The 16,814-nt window shown below is 41.8% G+C and overlaps 1 long non-coding RNA gene across 2 annotated transcripts in view; it reads right to left on the minus strand.

The window, feature by feature from the left end:
• The window catches only part of LOC129629542 (uncharacterized), a 204,219-nt gene that overhangs the window by 54,175 nt on the left and 133,230 nt on the right, over positions 1 to 16,814 (minus strand). Inside the window, exon 5 of one of the 2 annotated variants that reach the window (XR_008703259.1) lies at positions 11,841 to 12,241. The exons of the other annotated variant lie outside the window; for it this stretch is intronic. This is a non-coding gene — a long non-coding RNA (uncharacterized LOC129629542). Of the gene's footprint in view, positions 1 to 11,840; positions 12,242 to 16,814 lie in introns of those variants that run through there. 2 annotated transcript variants of the gene reach the window in all.

Genomic DNA, 16,814 nt, shown 5'->3' on the forward strand with positions numbered 1-16,814 from the left:
GGCTGAGCTTGTTACCAAGTCCAATAGCTCCAAGAAAAAGCCTGAAGCTTCTCTAGACCAAGAGAAGCTTCTTTCTGCAACACAACATGTGTCCAGAATCTTTTCTCACTGAAGTATTTATAGCCTGTAGTTTTATTTGGAAACAACGCAGAAAATCTAAGAATACCAAAAAACAGCTCATGAGAGAAGGCAAATAAACAGTCCAACCATGGAATAAAACCTAAATTTTGTCTACACTGGATCAAATCTCTCATACCACACCCACACACACACATGCATATAATGGATTTATCTGCTTCCATCAAAATGCAACCAAAAGCTTCTTAATCTGATAAAATTTGGGAGATCTGTAAGTTTGAAAGGGAAAAATTAATCCTTATTTTCACTAATTTCTAATAAAAATTCATTATTTCCTTTCATTATTAGTACAGTTCCTTGACTTGGTCATCAAAATAAGCTGTTATTTTCATTTCTGAAAATTTACTTTTTGCTCATCAGTTCAGTTCAGTTCAGTCACTCAGTCGTGTCCAACTCTTTGTGACCCCATGAATCGCAGCAAGCCAGGCCTCCCTGTCCATCACCAACTCCCGGAGTTCACTCAGACTAACGTCCATCAAGTCGGTGATACCATCCAGCCATCTCATCCTCTGTTGTCCCCTTCTCCTCCTGCCCCCAATCCCTCCCACCATCAGAGTCTTTTCCAATGAGTCAACTCTTCGCAGGAGGTGGCCAAAGTACTGGAGTTTCAGCTTTAGCATCATTTCTTCCCAAGAAATCCCAGGGCTGATCTCCTTCAGAATGGACTGGTTGGATCTCCTTGCAGTCCCAGGGACTCTCAAGAGTCTTCTCCAACACCACAGTTCAACAGCATCAATTCTTTGGCGCTCAGCCTTCTTCACAGTCCAACTCTCACATCCATACATGACCACAGGAAAAACCATAGCCTTGACTAGACAGACCTTTGTTGGCAAAGTAATGTCTCTGCTTTTGAATATGCTATCTAGGTTGGTCATAACTTTCCTTCCAACGAGTAAGCATCTTTTAATTTCATGGCTGCAGTCACCATCTGCAGTGATTTTGGAGCCCAAAAAAATAAAGTCTGACACTGTTTCCACTGTTTCCCCATCTATTTGCCATGAACTGATGGGACCAGATGCCATGATCTTTGTTTTCTGAATGTTGAGTTTTAAGCCAACTTTTTCACTCTCTTCTTTCACCTTCATCAAGAGGCTTTTTAGTTTATCTTCACTTTCTGCCATAAGGGTGGTGTCATCTGCATCATACTTCAAAATTATGGTGACTGTTAGACCCATTGCTGCATGTTAGTATCTGATATCTTAAGAAGCAAAAATGTTAACATAGCCTAGTATTGCTTTTCTTAATACTTCGTTAATTCTGTTTTAATATATTTGTTTTTAATTTATGTTTTTTTTTAAAGCAGTAAAAGCAGATTTTATTCAGGAACTATTGGACTAGGGGAAACCAGATCTCAATATAGAACTGGGTTCAATTCCAAATATAGCATTTTAAAACATCATTCTGATAAAGAATCTATAGTCTTCACCAGACCGCCAAAAGGGTCTGTGATTCTTTTTGCTAAAAAGCAAGGATCCCTGGCAGTAAAGGTTTTAGATAAAGTTTACTCGTGGTTTAAATGGATGCTCTTATGGTTGAGCATGAACCATTGCTTTCACTTAATCTCTTTTCCTTTAAGTGGTATTCTGTATTGTCCAATGAATGTCGCATTTTCTACTCAAGTTCTGTCTTTTTCTGGTGAACTACAGACAAAAGTAGGCTGGTGTTTCCTGAGTTTGGAGTGAGAAATAGCTTTCTTAAAGCAAATGCTTCAAGATTCACCTGAGGAACCCTGCCCTAGCCTGCACAGTCACTTTAAACAATGCCTCTTTCTCCACTTATCTCCCGGTTCTCTTTAGCAGAGAGAACTCGGAGGGCATGCGCTCACCTGGCCTGAGGTCACTTCTGAGCCTTTTTTCTGCACTAGGTCCACGCTCTCTGAGGGGACTGCCTTGCTCTCTGTGTACCAGGACAGGCTCCACAGTGAACACCGACCCACGACGCATCCTGGGACACGCTGGGTCACAGCCACCCTCAGCACCTGTCTTTTACAGGCTTATAAACGTGGGCGGTACAGATTTCCTTTCACAACACTTGGATACAGGAAATCTTCGATTCATTTATTTCTCTAAATCATTAAATCTGATGTGAGTGCTCACTCAGTGAAATCCATGGCAAACTCTGGTCTGTATTGAGAATCCCTCCCTACCCTCAAAGGAGTCCTGCTGCAACGTGGAGTCCTCCTGCTGCCGGAAAAAAAGAGTGAAGCGTCATTTCTGGAACTGCCATCACTCTTTTTTTTTTTAATCATTGTGTTTATTTATTATTGGCTGTGTAGGGTCCTTGTTGCTGCCTGGGCTTTTCTCTAGTTGCGGCGAGTGGGGCTCCTCTCTAGCTGCTGCGCTCCGGCTCCTCACTGCAGTGGCTTCTCCTGCTGCCGAGCATGCGCCTCCAGGGCACACAGGCCGCAGCAGTTGGGGCACATGGGCTCAGTAGTCGCAGCTGTGGTTCCCGGGCTCCAGAGCACGAGCTCTACAGTTGTAGCACATGGGCTTAGTTGCTCTGAGACATGTGGAGTCTTCCCAGATCAGGGATCAAACCCGTATCTCCTGCATTGGCAGGCAGAAACTTAACCTCTGAGCCACCAGGGAAGCCCTGCCATCATTCTTGTTGTCCTTTCTCCTAGTCAATGCCTCTTGGATCCCAGGAAATGCAGAGCTGCCCTCTCAGTGGGCACTAGTCCTCGGAGAGTCTCACCGCTGCTTTCAAGGTTGCAGAGCACACCATGGACTCTTCACTGGCCTCCCGATCACAGACCCCCTCAGCCCAATCCTGTTCTCTCTCTTCTCCCCTGTGATGGCTTCCAGCTCTGCAAATACTGTCCTCCATCCTCCCCCTCAATGAAAGCCCAATATCATTCCTTTCAATGAGCCAGACTTTCAGAAGCCAAAGATGAGACAGGCAGTTCTCTGGTGACCTCTCCTTTTTATCTCTAACTCCAAAGCCCCTGAAGACCAAAAGAACATACATGCCTGGCTACATTATGGGGACAAAATAAAAACATTATAGTAACAGAAATGAAACACAAATTACTATTTTAATCAAATACCCTGCATATAAAAGTAAGCACAACTGTTAGAGAAGCATCTCTAAGGAAAATAGATTAAGTATTAATGTACAATTCTAGAAATAAAGCTGGAAACTGTACATGACTTTCTTGAAGTGAGTGAATTTGTCCTCAGTTGCACACACACACACACACACACACACACACACACACACACTACATGTTAGCCTTTAACCAATCTCAGTTTAAGACAAAGTAAGACCCAGTTAGCAGCCAGTTTATCATCAATTTCAGTGAAGCAGTTGGAGATTCTGTGTAATCAGTGACTCATCAGGAGGTCACACCAAGTAACACAACTAACACTTTAAAGATAACAGAGGTGACAACCCTCATCACACCCATGAGCAGTTCCACACAGCTCTGCTGTTCTGGTCAGGCCATGTTGAATTTCTAGACTGCATCCCCCACTCAGAGAAGAAACATATTCCAACTCTTCTGGTCATTACTCACTCTTAAAAGATTAATTTAGGGAAAATGAATACCCACCACAGTAATGAATGTAATTCAATGGGAGAGTGGCTTGAGAAAGCTAGCCACACTGGAAAGCTTTACTTCTTAAATTAATGACAGATCTGAAGATTATTTTCAGATTTGGTCAGCATTTTTGAGAAGTAATGATTAGCCAGGGTGGGAAAAGTCCAGATTTGTATTAAGCAGTTGCATCTTATGAGCAGAATGAGCTAAATCCAAGACTGTGACTTATTACTCAGGCTCTCACCATCCACTTTGCTAACAATGAGAGCTAACATTCATTAAGTGCTTACTATGCAAGTCAATTGAAAAAACACTTTGTGTGTATTATTCCATCTATGCCACAGAACTACATATTAAAGAGGTACTATTATTCTCTCTAAAAATGAGTGAGGATATTTAGGAACAGAAATGTTGAGTAATCTGCCAATGCTCACAAAGTTGGTGCACGTGGATAAAAAACTTGTTTCTAAACAATATACACTAGAGAGCTCAACCCTTCAACACTGTTCAGTACTGTTGCTATTGCTGTTCAGTCACTAAGTCGTGTCCAACTCTTTACAACCCCAAGAACAGCAGCATGCCAGGCTTCTGTGGCCTTCCTTATCTCCTGGAGTTTGCTCAAACTCATGTCCATTGAGTTAGTGATGCAATCAAACTATCTTATCTTCTGTTGCCCTCTTCTCCTTTGCCCTCTACCTTTCCCAGCAACAAGGTCTTTTCTAATTAATCGGCTCCACATATCAGGTGGCCAAAGTATGGGAGTTGCAGCTTCAGCATCAGTCCTTGCAATGAATAGTCAGGGTTGATTTCTGTTAGGATTGACTGGTTTGATCTTCTTGCTGTCCAAGGGACTTTCAAGAGTCTTCTCCAGCACCACAGCTTGAAAGCATCCATTCTTTGGCATTCAATCTTCTTTATGACCCAATTCTCATATCTGTACTTGACTACTAGAAAAACAGTAGCTTTGACTATATGGACCTTGCTCAGCAAAATGATGTCTCTGCTTTTTAATACACTATCTCGGTTTATCATAGCTTTTCTTCCAAGGAGCAAGCATCTTTTAATTTCACGACTGCAGTCATCATCCACAGTGATTTTGGAGCCCAAGAAAATGAAATCTGTCACTGTTTCCCCTTTTCCCCATCTATTTGCCATGAAATGATGGGACCAGATGTCATGATCTTAGTTTTTTGAATGTTGAGCTTTAAGCCAGTTTTTTCACTCCCCTCTTCCACCCTCATCAAGAGGCTCTTTAGTTCCTCTTCTCTTTCTGCCATTAGAGTGGTATCATCTCCATATCAGAGGCTGTGGATATTTCTCCCGGAAATCTTGATCCATTTTGTGCTTCATCCAGCCTGGCATTAACATAACGCAGTCTGCATATTATAAGTTAAATAAACAGAGTGACAGTATACAGCCTTGACATACTCCTTTCCCAGTTTTGAACTAGTCTGTATTTCCATGTCCAGTTCTAACTTGTTTCTTGACCTGCATACAGGTTTCTCAGGAGACAGGTAAGGTGGCTTGGTATTCCCATGTCTTTAAGAATTTTCTACATTTGTTGTGAGCCAGAAGTCAAAGGATTTAGCATAATCAGTGAAGCAGAAATAGATGTTTTTGGAATTCCCTTGCTTTTTCTATGATCCAACAGATGTTGACAATTTGATCTCTGGCTCCTCTGCCTTTTCTAAATCCAGCTTATACATCTGGAAGTTCTCAGTTCATGTACTGTTGAAAGTGAAAGTGAAGTCGTTCAGTCGTGTCTGACTCTTTGCAGCCCCATGGACTATAGAGTCCATGGAATTCTCTAGCCAGAATACTGGAATGGGTAACCTTTCCCTTCTCCAAGGGATCTTCCCAACCCAGGGATCGAACCCAGGTCTCCTGAATTGCAGGCAGATTCTTTATCAGCTGGGCCACAAGGGAAACCCAAGAATACTGGAATGGGTAGCCTACCCCTTCTGCGGCAGATCTTCCTGACCCAGGAATCAAAACGGAGTCTCCTGCATTGCAGGTGGATTCTTTACCAACTGAACTGTCAGGAAGCCCTGTACTGTTGAAGTCTAGCTTAAAGGATTTTGAGCTTTACCTTGCTAGCATGTAAAATAAGCACAACTGTACACTAGTTGGAACATTCTTCAGAATTGCCTTTCTTTGGGATGAGAATGAAAACTGACCTTTTCCAGTCCTGTGACCACTACTGAGTTTGCTGGCATATTGGGTGCAGCACTTTAACAGCATCATCTTTCAGGACTTGAAATAGCTCAGTTGGAATTCCATCACCTCCACTAGCTTTGTTTGTAGTAATGCTTCCTAAGGCCCACTTGACTTCACACTCCAGGATGTCTGGCTCTAGGTGAGTTGACCATGCCATCGTAGTTATCTGGGTCAGTAAGACCTTTACTGTATAGTTCTTCTGTGTATTCTTGCCATCTCCTCTTAATATCTTCTGCTTCTGTTAGGTCCTTGCTGTTTCTTTTTTTTTTTTTTTTTTTCATTCTTAAATTTTATTTTATTTTTAAACTTTACATAACTGTATTAGATTTGCAAAATATCAAAATGAATCCACCACAGGTATACATGTGTTCCCCATCCTGAACCCTCCTCCCTCCTCCCTCCCCATTCCATTCCTCTGGGTCGTCCCAGTGCACCAGCCCCAAGCCTCCAGTATCATGCATCGAACCTGGACTGGCAACTCATTTCATACATGATATTTTACAAGTTTCAATGCCATTCTCCCAAATCTTCCCACCCTCTCCCTCTCCCACAGAGTCCATAAGACTGTTCTATACATCAGTGTCTCTTTTGCTGTCTCGTACACAGGGTTATTGTTACCATCTTTCTAAATTCCATATATATACGTTAGTATACTGTATTGGTGTTTTTCTTTCTGGCTTACTTCACTCTGTATAATAGGCTCCAGTTTCATCCACCTCATTAGAACTGATTCAAATGTATTCTTTTTAATGGCTGAATAATACTCCATTGTGTATACGTACCACAGCTTTCTTATCCATTCATCTGCTGATGGACATCTAGGTTGCTTCCATGTCCTGGCTATTATAAACAGTGCTGCGATGAACATTGGGGTACTCGTGTCTCTTTCCCTTCTGGTTTTCTCAGTGTGTATGCCCAGCAGTGGGATTGCTGGATCATAAGGCATGTCTATGATCTGTTTTATTTATTATTTATTATGTCTATGATAAAGGACAGAAAAGGCTGTTTCTGTCCTTTATTGTGCTCATCTTTGCATGAAATATTCCCTTGGTATTTCCAGTTTTCTTTAAGAGGTCTCTAGTCTTTCCCTTGGAGAAGGCAATGGCACCCCACTCCAGTACTCTGGCCTGGAGAATCCCATGGACAGAGGAGCCTGGTGGGCTGCAGTCCATGGGGTTGCTAAGAGTCAGACACGACTGAGCGACTTCACTTTCTCTTTTCACTTTCATGCATTGGAGACAGAAATGGCAACCCACTCCAGTGTTCTTGCCTGGAGAATCCCAGGGACGGGGGAGCCTGGTGGGCTGCTGTCTATGGGGTCGCACAGAGTCGGACACGACTGAAGCGACTTAGCAGCAGCAGCATCAGTCTTTCCCTTTCTATTGTTTTCCTCTATTTCTTTGCATTGTTCACTTAAGAAGGCCTTCTTATCTCTCAGTTGGGTATATCTTTCCCTTTCTCTTTGCCTTTTTCTTTTTTCTTCTTAGCTATTTGTGAGGCTTTTTCAGACAAGCACTTTGCTTTCTTGCATATCTTTTTTTGGGGGGATGGTTTTGGTAACCACTTCCTGTACAATGTCATGAAACCCTGTCCAGAATTCTTCAGGCACTCTGTCTACCAGTTCAAAACCCTTGAATCTATTCATCACATCTGTGTATAATCATATGGGATTTGATTTAGGTCCTACCTGAATGGTCTACTGATTTTCCCTACTTTCTTAAATTTAAGCCTGAATTTTGCAATAAGGTGCTCATGATCAGAGCCACAGTCAGCTCCAAGTCTTATTTTTGCTGACTCTATAGAGCTTCTCCATCTTTGGCTGCCAAGAATATAATCAATCTGATTTCAATGTTGACCATCTGGTGATGTCCATATGTAGAGTCATTTTTTGTGTTGTTGGAAGAGGGTGTCTGCTCTGACCAGTGTGTTTTCTTGGCAAAACTCTCTTAGCCTTTGCCCTGCTTCATTTTGTACTCCAAGGCCATACTTACCTGTTACTCCAGGGATCTCTTGATTCCCTACTTTTGCATTCCAATCCCCTATGATGAAAAGGACTTTTTGGTTGTTTTTGGTTTTAGTTCTAGAAGGTCTTGTAGGTCTTCATAGAACCACTCAACTTCAGCTTTGGCATTAGTGGTTGGGGCATAGACTTGGATTACAGTGATATTGAATGGCTTGCTTGGAAATGAACTGAGATCATTCTGTCATTTTTGAGATTGTGCCCAAGTACTGCATTTTGGACTCTTTTGTTGGCTATGAAGGCTACTCCATTTCTTCTTTGGTCATCTGAATTAAATTTGCCCATTCCCATCCACTTGAGTTCACTGATTTCTAAGATCTCAATGTTCACTCTTGCCATCTCCTGCTTGACAACATCCAATTTTTCCTGATTCGTGGACCTGACATTCCAGGTTCTTATGCAATATTGTTCTTTACAGTATCAGATTTTACTTTCACCACCAGACACATCCACAGATAAGCACTGTTTCTGCTTTGGCCCAGCCTCTTCATTCTTTCTGGAGCTATTTCTCCACTCTTCCCCAGAAGTCTATTGGACACCTTCCAACCTAGAGAGCTCATCTTCTGGTGTCATATCTTTTTGCCTTTTCATACTGTTCATGGGATTCTCAAGGGGAGAATACTGGAGTGGTTTCCCACTCCCTTCTTCAGTGGACCACATTTTGTCAGAACTCTCTACCCTTCTGTCTTGTTGGCCCTGCGTGGCATGGCTCATTGCTTCACTGAGTTACACAAGACTGTGATCCATGAGATCATTTTGGTTAGCTTTCTGTGACTGTGGTTTTTGTTCTGGAGACTGTGGGATTATAGCTCTTACTTCTTCTGTCTGCCCTCTGATGGATGAGGATAAAAAGCTTGTGCAAGCTTCCTGATGGGGGGAGATTGGCTGTGGGGAAAACTAAGTCTCTCTCTAGTGGGCAAGGCCATGCTTAGTAAATCTTTAATCCAATTTTCTGCTGATGGGTGGGGCTGTGCCCCCTCCCTGTTAGTTGTTTGGCCTGAGGAGACCCAGTCCTAGAGTCTAGAGGCTCTATGGTAGGGCTACTGGTGATCTTCCAAAAAGACTTATACAAGCACACGTCTCCCAGGACTGCTGCTGCCAGTTCCCCTGTCCCTGGGGCAGCCCCTTCCCATTCATGCCTCTGCAGGAGACCCTCAAACACTTACAGGCAGATCTGTGTCAGTCTCATGTGGGGTCACAGCTCCATCCCTGGGTCCTGCTGCACACAAGATTTTTTTGTGCCCTCCAAGAGTCTCTATTTCCCCCAGTCCTCTGGAAGTTCTGTAATCAAATCCCATTGTCCTTCAAAGTCAGACTCGCTGGGGATTCCCTTTGCTGAATCCCCAGGTTGGGAAATCTGATACGGGGCCTAGAACCTTCGCAACAGTACAAGAACTTATTTGATATTATTGTTCTCCAGTTTGTGGGTGGCCTACCCGGCAGGTATGGGGTTTGATTTTAAAATGATTGCACCCCCACTACCGTCTTGTTGCAGCTTCTCCTTCATCCTTGGATGTGGGGTATAATTTTTTGGTGGATTCCAACATCCTCCTGTTGGTGGCTGTTCAAGAGCTAGTTGCAATTTTGGTGTTCTTGAGGAGAAGATGAGTGCATGTCCTTCTACTCTGTTTTCTTGTACTATCCTGGATTCTGTGGGCCCTGTGTACTGTAGCCTGCCAGGCCCCTCGGTCCATGGGCTTCTCCAAGGAAGAATACTGGAGTGGGTTGCCATGCCCTTCTCCAGGGGATCTTCTCAACCCAGGGATAAAACCAGGGTCTCCTGCATTGCAGGCAGATTCTTTACCATCTGAGCCACCAGGGAAGCCCCTACTCAGTACTGTGTCAAGGACCGAAATTGCATACATCCACACATACAGAATTGAAGCTTCTCCTACATTTGTGCAATATGACAAGTTATTTTCACAGGTACTGTCATAACTCATCCTCACACAACAGTAACAGTGATAGGCAGCTTTTACAGAGCCTGACTTTGTACAGAGCCTCTGACCTAACTCCTTACATCTATTTATTCACTGACTTCATCTCTATGAGATACCTATTATTATTCCCTGCATCTCACATATGAGGAAACCAAGGCACAGAGACACTTAGCTTCTCATTCAAGGTCACATAGCTAGAAAGCAGTAAAGCCAGAATTGAACCCATGAAGTTGTAATAACTTGATGAAGTTGGCATTATTATGCCTATTTTACAGTTCAGGAAACAAATTCAGTAAAATTGGATGTGATTTGTTTCAAAAAGGTGGTGCTAATCTGTTGTTAGCTATTAAAAGTTATAAAACATGGAATAAACTTGTATGTTATTTTGTAAATATGTATATGTGTGTATTCTTTATCTTTCAGGTTGGACCAAATAGTAGTTAAATATATACATGATTACACCTAAACGTTTAAACAGATATGGTCTTGAAATCTTGGCCTTTTTCCCACCTCTGTGTCACTGCTCACACTGCTGCTGCTGCTAAGTCACTTCAGTCGTGTTCGACTCTGTGTGACCCCATAGATGGCAGCCCACCAGGCTCCCCCGTCCCTGGGATTCTCCAGGCAAGAACACTGGAGTGGGTTGCCATTTCCCTCTCCAATGCATGAAAGTGAAAAGTGAAAGTGAAGTTGCTCAGTCATGTCCGACCCTCAGCGACCCCATGGTCTGAAGCCTACCAGGCTCCTCCATCCATGGGATTTTCCAGGCAAGAGTACTGGAGTGGGGTGCCATTGCCTTCTCCGAGAAAACTTCTAGTAGCCTAATAAAAAGTTCTTTGAGAAGAGGGACTTAAACATTTTTCAAAACCCCTCCCAGCCCCTCTTCACACCATACGACCTGGCAGGCACATGCATGGTGGGGCCACAGCAGAGAACAAGGAGACCTAGTTATACATTACAGGTTAATTTGTAGGTAGCACCAAGTATAAAATTCAGTTAATCAATCAATGACTCAACAAGCAGTAAACTAATAAAATTCCTGGCCTTGTAACATTTACAAATATTCCAGTGAAGGAAAACATATTAAAAAAAGCAAACAAGTAAATATATCTCATGACTAATGATAAAACTAAGGGTAGAGGTATAGTTAGAAGGATACAGGAGGCAGATTGGTAGGGGTTACTTTTTTGTACAGTATAAGGAGTCCAAAAGGACCTTTCTGGCAAGGAGAAGATTGAGCAGAGATCTGAAAGAAGAACATGTGGATGAAATGTGTTCATATCGCAAAGCATTTTCATGTCTACAAGTCTACTGGAATAGATTAGATCCATTGTGAATGCAATATAAGGGCTCTCTCTCATGGGAAGAGCATTCCAATCAGAGAGATTAGCAGGTGCAAAGAACCCAAGGTAAGAGGGTTCCCAGGATCTTTAAGCTGTAAGGAAAATAGTATGGCTGGAGCTGAGTGAGTGAGGATGAAGTAAGGAAAATGGTTTTCTCAGGAAAGTAATGGATTCAGGGACTGAGGGAGAAGATTCTAGAGCCTAAAGGCTGACTTTTACTTTGAGTAATATAAGAAGCCATTGGAGAAATCTTAAGGCAAGCAGTTACATGATTTCACATAGTTTTAAGGGATCAACATTTTCTCTGTATTGATATTAAAATGAAAGGGATAGGCCATGGCATAGGCAAGAGTGGGAAGCATGAAGGTTAGGCAGCAACCACAATAATTCTGGTGACAGGAGAAGAAAGATTGGACCAGGGTGGTGGTAGTCAGATTCTGGATGTACTTGGAGAGATGAACTGAGCTGTTGATAACTATGGATGGTATTTAAGAGTCATGAGACTATTATTGATTCACATAAGGGATAAGTATGAAGAGAAAATTACAGCAATTCAAGGACTAAGCCCTGGGACACTCCAGTGCTTGGAAAAAAATAGGGTAGGAAAGAAATGGAGAAGAGTGGAGAGCCAATGGAGAGAAATGGAGAAGAGTAGAGAGCCCATAAGGAAAGCTCCAAGTTTTTCTGCAAAAAAACTGAGGAAGTAGCTGGAAGGACATGAGGAATCAAGAAAGGGTTGGGTTTTTTAAGGTGAGAGCGATTACAGCATGTTTGTAAGCAGGTGTTCTTTTTCTAGGGCTGCCATAACAAAGTACCACAGGCCGAGAGGCTCAAACGGCAGAAATGTATTTTCTCACAGCTCTGGGGGCCAGGGCTCTACAGTGTCAGCAGCGCGGGTCTCCTCGAAGGCGTCTCCTTGTGTCTCTACTCGGTGTGAAGGTGGTCATTTTCTCCTTGTGTCTCTACTCGGTGTGAAGGTGTCGTTTTCTCCTTATGTCATCACATTGTCTTTCCTCTGTGCATGTCTGTGTCTTCACCTCTTCTTCTTAAAAGGACACCAGTCACATTGGATTAGGGTACAACATAATGACCTAATTTTGACACAGTTACCTCTTTAGTGATTTTATCTTCAGTCACACTCTAAGGCACTGGGGGTTAGAACTTCACATATGAATTTAGGGAGTACACAACTCAGCCCATAACAAGGCTGATGAGAAAGATGCCAGGGATAATCACTGAAATGATGTTCTGAAACAGGCAAGAAGGGGTAGAATATGGTGCCTAAAGGGAAGAGCAGGCTGAAGAGAGAACATGGATGATCCATCTATAATAACAAGAGAGAAAGCAGAGTGTCTTGATACATATACAGTTGAGTGGGTGCATGTGGTGGTGAGCATACAGCAGTTCTTTAAACTGCTTTCATTTACTCAGTGAGCTAGGCAGCAAGGTCATCATCAGGGCATGTGGTTGAGAAGGTGTTGGAAGATTGAAAAGAGAACACAAGGTCTGTAGTGGTCATTTGGGGTGATGGAAGAGACAGTGGACACCAGGGAGATGTAGTGTGGAAGCTGGACATCACCGAGGGTCCACTTGGGGTGAGCTAATCTGGATTATAAGTGAGACCCGTAGGCATGGTGTTTTCTCCCATGGTGTTTTGCCATAAGATCAGGCCTGGAGTAGACAGATATGGGGTTGGCCAAAACGTTTGCTTGGGTCTTTCCAAATGGAAAACAAACAAACAAACAAAAATCCAAACTAACTTTTTTGCCAACCCAATAATTAGATTTTGACTTCCCAAGTGGTTCAGTGGTAAGGAATCTGCCTGCCAATGCAAATTTGATCCCTGGATTGGGAAGACCCCCTGGAGAAGGAAATGGCAACACACTCCAGTATGCTTGCCTGGAAAATTCTGTGAACAGAGGAGCCGGGTGGACTACAGCCTATGGGGGTGGTGCAGAAAAGTCAGACATGACTTAACGACTAAACAACAATGATTAGATTTAACTAATCTAAATGGTAGGGAAAGGGATGGTAGGGAAAGGGTTAGGGTTAGGTGCTAACAAGACGACTATGACAAAGGTAGACTAGGGTAAGGAATTTGTGGGGTAATAATGACAGACAGTGGCATCTCTGCTGGTAGGAAGCTATATTAGTTTCTTGGAGCTCCCATAACAAAATACCAGAAACTGGGTGGCTTCAACAACAGAAATAGTGTTTCACAGAGGCCAGCAGTCTGAAACCACGGTGACTTTCTCACGCGTGTGAGGAAGGGATCTGTCCCAGGTCTCTCTCCTTAGCATGTAGATGGCCGGCTTCAGGTCTGTGCAGCATTCCCCCTGTGGGTGTCTATACCCAGATTGTCCCTTTTTATAAGGACATCTGTCATACTGAATTAGGGCCCATAATAATGACATCATTTTAACTGGATTACCTCTGCAATGATCCAATTAAGGTCACATCCTGAGAAACTGTGGTGAGGATTTCACCATATGAATTTTTAGTGAGTGAGTGAAGTTGCTCAGTCGTGTCCGACTCTTTGCGACCCCGCGGACTGTAGCCTACACGGCTTCTCCGTCCATGGGATTCTCCAGGCAAGAATACTGGAGTGGGTTACCATTTCCTTCTCCAGGGGATCTTCCCAACCCAGGGATCGAGCCCGGGTCTCCCGCATTGGAGGCAGATGCTTTTAACCTCTGAGCCACCAGGGAAGCCTATATGAATTTTAGGAGGACACAATTAAACCCATAACAGAAAGGAAGCCAGGTCAGGCATGGTAAATCATCCACTTTAGGAAAATAGAAAAAGAAAAGTAAATTAAATCCAAAGTGAGCAAAATAAAAGAAACAATAAGAATTAGAGCAGAAGTCAACAAAATTGAAAATAGGAGATCAATAGATAAAATCAATAAATCAATTTAGTTCTTTGAAAAGATCAATTGCCAATGCACAAGCCAGACTAATTAAGAAACAGAGAAGACATAAATTACTAATATCAGAAATAAAAAGATATAACTACAGATCCTATGGCTGTTGAAAAAATAATGAATAAATGTATGAGCAACCCTATGCCCACAAATTTGATAACATAGATAAAATGGATCAATTCCTTGAAAGACACAATTTACCAAAACTCAAACACAAAGAAATAAATGCTCTGAATAGGCTTATGTCTGCTAAGAAAGTGAATCAGTAATTAATAATCTTCCAAAACAAAAGCACTGGGTTCAGATGAGTTCCCTGGTGAATTCTACAAAACATTTAAAGGAAGAAATTATACCAATTCTCTACAATCTCTTTCAGAATATAGAAGCAGAGGGAACACTTTCTGACTTATTCTACACAGTCAGGATTACCCTTTTACCAAAAACAGAAAACATATTACAAGAAAACTACAGATCAGGTGTTGAATACCAATATCTCTCATGAACATAGAAGTAAAAATCTTTATCAAAATATTAGCAAAAAATCCAACAATGTATAAAGATAATTATACACTATAACCATGTGAGATTTACCCAAAGTAGGCAGGGCTGGATAAATTAATTAGCGCATTGAGGGATTCCCTGGTAGTCTGGTGGTTGAGAATGCCTTCCAGGGCAGGCAGGGTATATGGGCTCGATCCCTGATTGGGGGCTAAGATCCCACAGGACTCACAGCCAAAAAGCCAAAACATGAAACAGAAACAATACTGTAAAAAACACAATAAAGCTTTACAAAAAGTCAATTAGCATAACCCATTATATCCATTGGTTAAAAAGAAAAGAAACCACATGATTATATCAATAGATGCATAAAGAGCAACTGACAAAAATTGAACACTTATTCATGATAAAAACTCTCAATAAACTAGGAATATAGGGAAACTTCCTCAGCTTGATAAAGATTTTCTAAAAAAGACCTACAGCTAGCATCATGCCTAAGAGTGAGAAACTTAAAACTTTCTCACCAAGATTAGGTACAAGGCAAGGATGACCCTTCTCATCACCCCTTTTCAACATCATACTTGGAAGTTCTAGCTGATTCGGTAAGACAAGAAAAGGAAATGAATTGTGTACAAATTGGGAATAACATGAGTTGTGTAAAGCATCTGAAAATAAATCAACAAAAAACTCCTGGAACTAGTAAGCAATTGTAACAAGATATAGGATACAATGTTAATAGACAAAAGTGTATCAGCAATAAACAAGTGGAATTTAACATTTGAAATGCAATATCATTTACATAAACACCCACAAAATGAAATACTTAGGTATAAGTCTAACAAAATATATATACAATTTATATGAGGAAAATTACAAACCTCTGATGAACAAAATTATCAAGAAATAAATAGAGAGATAGTCCATGTTTGTAGATAAGAAAATTCATATTATCAAGATGTTAATTCTTCCCAAATTGAACTGTAGAGACAGTGCAATTCCAGTCAAAATATCAAGTCATTTTGTGATGTCAACAAGCTGATTCTAAAGTTTACATGGAAGGTCAAGAGATTCAGAATAGTGGATGCAATATTCAAAGAGAACAAAGTTGGAGGACTTATATTACCAGACTTTAAGACTTACTATTAATCAAGACAGTAGGGTACTGGCAATGGAGGAGACAAATAGGTCAATGGAACAGAATAGAGAGCCAAGAAACAGACCCTTATAAATATAGTCAACTGATCTACAACAAAAGAATGAAGGCAATGCACTATTATTTTTAACAAATGGTGCTGAAACAGTTGAACATCTATATGCAAAAAGAGAAGGAGAGAATCTAGACATAGGCCTTATACCCTTCACAAAAATTAACTCAAAGTGGACTATCTTTGAGTCCTAGAAAATAACCTATGAGAAAAACCTAGATGGGTTTGGCTGTGCATATAATTTTTAAAACACAATGCTAAAGATAAAATTCATGAAAAAAATTGATAAGCTGGACTTCATTAAAATTAAAAATTCTACTCTGCAAAAGACAGTGTCAAGAGAATGAAAAGAGAATACAAGCCACAGACTCAGAGAAAATATTTACAAAAATACATGTAGTAACGGATTGCTATCCAAAATATACAAAGAACTATTAAAACTGGACAGCTTAGAAAAAGCAAACAGCTCCTCCAGGAATAACGCAGCGATGGAGAGCCTTCCATGTGCATCTAATCTTCCTGACAGATCTCCTATAGAGACAAGGGAAGTGATCTCAGCTGGCTCAGTCCCTTGCCTGAACAACTCAAAAGTTAGTAAGAAGAGGTGTGGCCAATATGGCAGAGTAGGAAGACCCTGAGCTCCCCTCTTCTCACAGGCTCACCAGAATTACAAGTATCTACAGAGCAACTGATTTTGAAAACAACATGAAGACTAGTAGAAAAAAATTTTCCATAACTAGAGATACACTGTGGAAAAGGAAATGGCTACCCACTCCAGTACTCTTGCCTGGAAAATCCGTGGACGGAGGAGCCTGGTAGGCTGCAGTCCATGGAGTCTCGAAGAGTCTGACAGGACTGAGCGACTTCACTTTCACTTTCCACTTTGATGCACTGGAGAAGGAAATGGCAACCCACTCCAGTGTTCTTGCCTGGAGACTCCCAGGGATGGGGGAGCCTGGTGGGCTGCTGCCTATGCACAGAGTCGGACACGA

This window comes from Bubalus kerabau, chromosome 16, assembly GCF_029407905.1.
Source record: "Bubalus kerabau isolate K-KA32 ecotype Philippines breed swamp buffalo chromosome 16, PCC_UOA_SB_1v2, whole genome shotgun sequence".
Lineage (NCBI taxonomy): Eukaryota > Metazoa > Chordata > Mammalia > Artiodactyla > Bovidae > Bubalus > Bubalus kerabau.